Consider the following 7,770-nt stretch of genomic DNA (forward strand, 5'->3'; position numbering starts at 1 on the left):
TACTGGGGAGGCATCGTTGTGTTGTGTATACTGGGGAGGCATCATTGTGTTGTGTATACTGGGGAGGCATCATTGTGTTGTGTATACTGGGGAGGCATTGTTGTGTTGTGTATACTGGGGAGCCGTCATTGTGTTGTGTATACTGGGGAGTCATCGTTGTGTTGTGTATACTGGGGAGGCGTTGTTTTGTTGTGTAAACTGGGGAGGCGTTGTTCTGTTGTGTATACTGGGGAGGCATCGTTGTGTTGTGTATACTGGGGAGGCATCGTTGTGTTGTGTATACTGGGGAGGCGTCATTGTGTTGTGTATACTGGGGAGGCATCGTTGTGTTGTGTATACTGGGAAGGCGTTGTTGTGTTGTGTATACTGGGGAGGCGTCATGTTGTGTATACTGGGGAGGCGTTGTTGTGTTGTGTATACTGTGGAGGCGTCGTTGTGTTGTGTATGCTGGGGAGGCGTTGTTGTGTTGTGTATACTGGGGAGGCGTCATTGTGTTGTATATATTGGGGAGGCATTGTTGTGTATACTGGGGAGGCGTCGTTGTGTTGTGTATACTGGGGAGGCGTCATTGTGTTGTGTATACTGGGGAGGCGTCGTTGTGTTAGGGGAATACACAGCGGAGGATGATAAGTTATTGTGTACGGCTGCAGTTTGTATACTGGGGAGGCGTCATTATGTTGTGTATACTGGGGAGGCGTTGTTGTGTTGTGTATACTGGGGAGGCGTCATTGTGTTGTGTATACTGGGGAGGCATCGTTGTGTTGTGTATACTGGGGAGGCATCATTGTGTTGTGTATACTGGGGAGGCATCATTGTGTTGTGTATACTGGGGAGGCGTTGTTGTGTTGTGTATACTGGGGAGCCGTCATTGTGTTGTGTATACTGGGGAGGCGTCGTTGTGTTGTGTATACTGGGGAGGCGTCATTGTGTTGTGTATACTGGGGAGGCGTCGTTGTGTTGTGTATACTGGGGAGGCGTCGTTGTGTTGTGTATACTGGGGAGGCGTCGTTGTGTTGTGTATACTGGGGAGGCGTCGTTGTGTTGTGTATACTGGGGAGGCATCTTTGTGTTGTGTATACTGGGGAGGCATCGTTGTGTTGTGTATACTGGGGAGGCATCGTTGTGTTGTGTATACTGGGGAGGCGTCATTGTGTTGTGTATACTGGGGAGGCATCGTTGTGTTGTGTATACTGGGAAGGCGTTGTTGTGTTGTGAATACTGGGGAGGCGTCATGTTGTGTATACTGGGGAGGCGTTGTTGTGTTGTGTATACTGTGGAGGTGTCGTTGTGTTGTGTATGCTGGGGAGGCGTTGTTGTGTTGTGTATACTGGGGAGGCGTCATTGTGTTGTATATATTGGGGAGGCATTGTTGTGTATACTGGGGAGGCGTCGTTGTGTTGTGTATACTGGGGAGGCGTCATTGTGTTGTGTATACTGGGGAGGCGTCGTTGTGTTAGGGGAATACACAGCGGAGGATGATAAGTTATTGTGTACGGCTGCAGTTTGTATACTGGGGAGGCGTCATTATGTTGTGTATACTGGGGAGGCGTTGTTGTGTTGTGTATACTGGGGAGGCGTCATTGTGTTGTGTATACTGGGGAGGCATCGTTGTGTTGTGTATACTGGGGAGGCATCATTGTGTTGTGTATACTGGGGAGGCATCATTGTGTTGTGTATACTGGGGAGGCGTTGTTGTGTTGTGTATACTGGGGAGCCGTCATTGTGTTGTGTATACTGGGGAGTCTTCGTTGTGTTGTGTATACTGGGGAGGCGTTGTTTTGTTGTGTAAACTGGGGAGGCGTTGTTCTGTTGTGTATACTGGGGAGGCATCGTTGTGTTGTGTATACTGGGGAGGCATCGTTGTGTTGTGTATACTGGGGAGGCGTCATTGTGTTGTGTATACTGGGGAGGCATCGTTGTGTTGTGTATACTGGGGAGGCGTCGTTGTGTTGTGTATACTGGGGAGGCGTCGTTGTGTTGTGTATACTGGGGAGGCGTCGTTGTGTTGTGTATACTGGGGAGGCATCATTGTGTTGTGTATACTGGGGAGGCATCGTTGTGTTGTGTATACTGGGGAGGCATCGTTGTGTTGTGTATACTGGGGAGGCGTCATTGTGTTGTGTATACTGGGGAGGCATCGTTGTGTTGTGTATACTGGGAAGGCATTGTTGTGTTGTGTATACTGGGGAGGCGTCATGTTGTGTATACTGGGGAGGCGTTGTTGTGTTGTGTATACTGTGGAGGTGTCGTTGTGTTGTGTATGCTGGGGAGGCGTTGTTGTGTTGTGTATACTGGGGAGGCGTCATTGTGTTGTATATATTGGGGAGGCATTGTTGTGTATACTGGGGAGGCGTCGTTGTGTTGTGTATACTGGGGAGGCGTCATTGTGTTGTGTATACTGGGGAGGCGTCGTTGTGTTAGGGGAATACACAGCGGATGATGATAAGTTATTGTGTACGGCTGCAGTTTGTATACTGGGGAGGCGTCATTATGTTGTGTATACTGGGGAGGCGTTGTTGTGTTGTGTATACTGGGGAGGCGTCATTGTGTTGTGTATACTGGGGAGGCATCGTTGTGTTGTGTATACTGGGGAGGCATCATTGTGTTGTGTATACTGGGGAGGCATCATTGTGTTGTGTATACTGGGGAGGCATTGTTGTGTTGTGTATACTGGGGAGCCGTCATTGTGTTGTGTATACTGGGGAGTCATCGTTGTGTTGTGTATACTGGGGAGGCGTTGTTTTGTTGTGTAAACTGGGGAGGCGTTGTTCTGTTGTGTATACTGGGGAGGCATCGTTGTGTTGTGTATACTGGGGAGGCATCGTTGTGTTGTGTATACTGGGGAGGCGTCATTGTGTTGTGTATACTGGGGAGGCATCGTTGTGTTGTGTATACTGGGAAGGCGTTGTTGTGTTGTGTATACTGGGGAGGCGTCATGTTGTGTATACTGGGGAGGCGTTGTTGTGTTGTGTATACTGTGGAGGCGTCGTTGTGTTGTGTATGCTGGGGAGGCGTTGTTGTGTTGTGTATACTGGGGAGGCGTCATTGTGTTGTATATATTGGGGAGGCATTGTTGTGTATACTGGGGAGGCGTCGTTGTGTTGTGTATACTGGGGAGGCGTCATTGTGTTGTGTATACTGGGGAGGCGTCGTTGTGTTAGGGGAATACACAGCGGAGGATGATAAGTTATTGTGTACGGCTGCAGTTTGTATACTGGGGAGGCGTCATTATGTTGTGTATACTGGGGAGGCGTTGTTGTGTTGTGTATACTGGGGAGGCGTCATTGTGTTGTGTATACTGGGGAGGCATCGTTGTGTTGTGTATACTGGGGAGGCATCATTGTGTTGTGTATACTGGGGAGGCATCATTGTGTTGTGTATACTGGGGAGGCGTTGTTGTGTTGTGTATACTGGGGAGCCGTCATTGTGTTGTGTATACTGGGGAGGCGTCGTTGTGTTGTGCATACTGGGGAGGCGTCATTGTGTTGTGTATACTGGGGAGGCGTCGTTGTGTTGTGTATACTGGGGAGGCGTCGTTGTGTTGTGTATACTGGGGAGGCGTCGTTGTGTTGTGTATACTGGGGAGGCGTCGTTGTGTTGTGTATACTGGGGAGGCATCATTGTGTTGTGTATACTGGGGAGGCATTGAGTTGTGTATACTGGGGAGGCGTCGTTGCGTTGTGTATACTGGGGAAGGCGTTGTGTTGTGTATGCTGGGGAGGCGTCATTGTGTTGTGTATACTGAGGAGGCGTCGTTGTGTTGTGTATACTGAGGAGGCATCATTGTGTTGTGTATACTGGGGAGGCATTGAGTTGTGTATACTGGGGAGGCGTCGTTGTGTTGTGTATACTGGGGAAGGCGTTGTGTTGTGTATGCTGGGGAGGCGTCATTGTGTTGTGTATACTGAGGAGGCATCGTTGTGTTGTGTAAACTGAGGAGGCGTCGTTGTGTTGTGTATACTGGGGAGCCGTCATTGTGTTGTGTATACTGGGGAGGCATTATTGTGTTGTGTATACTGGGGAGGCATTGAGTTGTGTATACTGGGGAGGCGTCGTTGTGTTGTTTATACTGGGGAGGCGTCGTTGTGTTGTGTATACTGGGAAGGCGTCGTTGTGTTGTGTATACTGGGGAGGCATCATTGTGTTGTGTATACTGGGGAGGCATTGAGTTGTGTATACTGGGGAGGCGTCGTTGTGTTGTGTATACTGGGGAAGGCGTTGTGTTGTGTATGCTGGGGAGGCGTCATTGTGTTGTGTATACTGAGGAGGCGTCGTTGTGTTGTGTATACTGGGGAGGCATCGTTGTGTTGTGTATACTGGGGAGGCGTTGTTGTGTTGTGTATACTGGGGAGGCGTCGTTGTGTTGTGTATACTAGGGAGGCGTTGTGTTGTGTATACTGGGGAGGCGTCGTTGTGTTGTGTATACTGGGGAGGCGTCGTTGTGTTGTGTATACTGGGGAGGTGTCGTTGTGTTGTGTATGCTGGTGAGGCGCCATTGTGTTGTGTATACTGGGGAGGCGTCGTTGTGTTGTTGTCAAAGTCAGAAAAATATCTCTATGCACACTGCCATATTTGCACCTCACACAGGTCTGCGCTGCGCATGCGTGCGCTCTCCCGTGCGTGCGCATACTCGCTGTTGCGGGCACCCGCGGGTGCGCGGTATGTGCATTTACGGTAGAGTTCATGTGTTCGTAGCGTGCGACTCTTTCGTTACATATTTCCACTATATAATGTATTTTGTAGATCATGGTCCCTTTGATAGATTCTGAAAGTTTGGTTAATATAGAATGTTCATGAACAGAGAAATCCCCCTTTGTTTGATATGAAGGGTCAGACAGGAGTAATACAGTGGTGTTTAGTACCCATCGGAAGAGTATTTAATTAGCAATATTCCGGTGTTGGTTTGAAGCAGATTAATCGCTCGTGCGAATAGTTATGGACATAAGAAGTTTATGAACATTTACTGTATTTGCACTTACTTATCCATGCGGCGGGAAACCCAGTTTCCCTCCCACCTGAGCTGTTGGAAATAGTCACAGCCCACCTGTATGAATCAACCTATGACCTTTTGTTATAATGCGAGGAGGAATTCCTGTGTCCAATGAACAATGAGATTGTAGGGACCATTGAATTGTATTGTGTGTGGGGCATAAATAGACAAGCCGATCACATCCAGCTCTCACTCTTCAACGGTTATCATTGCTGAAAATCGGGAGCTGGATGTCCAGAGGCGCATGCGATCGTTTCCTTTGTGCGTAAGTTTTCTCCGCAATCATATTGTCTTTCTTGATGTTATGGGCCATTTCTCTCTCTCTCTCTCTTCTTCTCTTTCTCTCGTACTCTCTTAAACGTAATAGTATTGTATTGTATTTCCTGTGTAGTTATCTGGTTAGGTAGTCTATGTTATATTGTAGTGTATGACTTGTATTGTATTAATTCTTTTGCAAGTATAACATTCATAATATATATATTAGGCGTTGGACCCTGAGCACGGTATCTGTGTATTTCTTATAGTGTTAAGTATTCACAGAGCGTCGGTGACGCTCAAACAGCTTTTAGGTTAATAAGGTTACATTGTGTTGCATCTACACCCTATCTCTACACTAAGGTTTTACAGCATATTACATTGCTTATGGTTTAGATTTAAAGGTTTAACATTGTGAGCGTCAGCGCCGCTGGTGATCTCCTCGTGGTCCCGAGCGTCCGCTACGCTATAGCGAATCATTACGTTAGTCGGCAGCCAATAGCGTGCCTGCCTGTGATCTCTCGGCCGTGAGCGAACGTGACGCTTGAGCGTCTCGACCACGGCTAAGCGATCGTTACGCAACAAGCGTACCCTTACGGTACTCCATACGTAAATAGCGTACAGTGTTCTTAGACCTCATAAAGGGTTTTATATAAGATAAATATTTAGCTTTATCAATTGGCGGCTCGTCCTGTCCTTCACATATCTCTGCTAGGTAATTTCAGCAGACATTATCCAGCAGCAAAGGGCGGGAGGTCATATTCCTCGTAGTGCTGTTTGGATAAGCGTCTGCTTCGCTTAGTAAAGGGTGCTGAAGGAATCCGGAACCGGAGGTAAGAACAACACGCTAGTGTCTTTTAAAAACTGTTTATTTCTGTCTTGCGTACACACGCACATATCTGCATTTCTTTTTCATTCGTGTATTTTCATATATCACTCTCCTGTTTGCCATTTTATTGATAAAACGTGCTAAGAGAGATTTGTCGCTATTTCATAGTTAAAGTGTAAAACCCACATGCAACTCTACCTAAGGTAAAAAGAGAGATTGGTGTGTTGCGCGGTAGACGATCAAGGATCATCTACATTGATAAAAGTGTTAGTTGTGTTACGGTGGATATTGGTTTTGTGTACACGTGTCTCTAACAAAGGGCTGAGACTCGCGTACGCCAAGGCCGACGCACGCAGCGTAAATTACGCAACGGAGCGTCTGGGTACGCCCACGTAACTCAAGTCACACGACAGTGTTGATTTTTAAGTAGCGCAACAGGCGATAAATAGCGCAACAGGCGATAAGTAGCGCATCAGGCGATAAATAGCGCAAATCTATTTTAAATCCGAAATTTAGATTAACAGATCCTTCTCCAAATTCACAACACATCTGGTCTAAAGAAAATTTCTGCGCAGAAATAGAAATAGAAACAAAAGTGTACGTGTGGTGAGTGAGTGTTTTGTATATATAAGTTTATACAATTTTACAGGTTGAACCACAAGAAGTCGAGTTCTCGCAGAGGTACATACATGTAAGTGACGTGCATGGTGGCTAGGGAGGCATCTCTGGTTAAACATAAAATTTGAGCAGTAGAGAATAGTAGACCAGGAGGTCATACTACAGACCGGGAGGTACAGCAGACTAAGAAGTCTGCCATAAAAGAGAAAAGGGCACAACCCAGGGGGTTGGTGCAAAACCCATATAGGCCAATAAAGCTCTTGCTGAAGGAATTCGCAGCCGAAATTTTCGATTCCACTGGTCGCTCAGCACATAAGATTAGTTGCTTATGTGCTGAACGATTGTACCGCACGTAATTGTGTACATTAGTTAATCTGACCAGTACCATTTGTGTACGATCCCGGTCGTAAAACTATTTGTACACTCTGATGTGATTTGTGTAATTTTTTATTTTCTGAAGGGAAGTTCGCTGGTCACTCAGGAATTGTCCAACAACCAATAGTTACTGGAAAGAGTAAGTGTTCTGCGGATATCCCTCGCATGTTCCAGTAAATAGAGGTTCATAGGGGCCCTGGGTCGAGTACGCCAGCACTAAGGCAGTGTGTGGGTCGTATTGGTCGGCGTGGGCGAGTGAGTGGGGTACTCGGTAAACCGCCACCGTCAGCCTATCGTGAACATTTTGGTTTTTGTAAGGGTTCGCTGAAGACCCTGAAATAAGGTCAGAGGTGGTGAAAACAACGCCTGCAAGTTATGGGGGCCAATTGTTCAGGAAGGGGGCGATCAACCTCGGTTCGGGTTGATTCAGTAAACCGACCAGTCGGGTCGGCAAGGTACGTAATGTGTGAAAAATATGGCTCACATACAGAGGTTTTATGTGATGAATGGGAGAGAATGACAGTGCATGACGGGGAGAAATTCCCAAGAGTAGGTAGCTTTAGCCCAGAAGTGTTGCAAAATTTAAGGAGGAGGATATGTCTCATTAAATCAACAAAGAGACGAATCCAACATTATGATTATTTGCAGTTATGGCAACAGGAGGGTGAAATACAGAGAGGATTGGCTCTGGCGGCGGGATCTA

Source organism: Pseudophryne corroboree, unplaced genomic scaffold (genome assembly GCF_028390025.1).
Source record: "Pseudophryne corroboree isolate aPseCor3 unplaced genomic scaffold, aPseCor3.hap2 scaffold_1506, whole genome shotgun sequence".
In the NCBI taxonomy this organism is placed as follows: Eukaryota; Metazoa; Chordata; class Amphibia; order Anura; family Myobatrachidae; genus Pseudophryne; species Pseudophryne corroboree.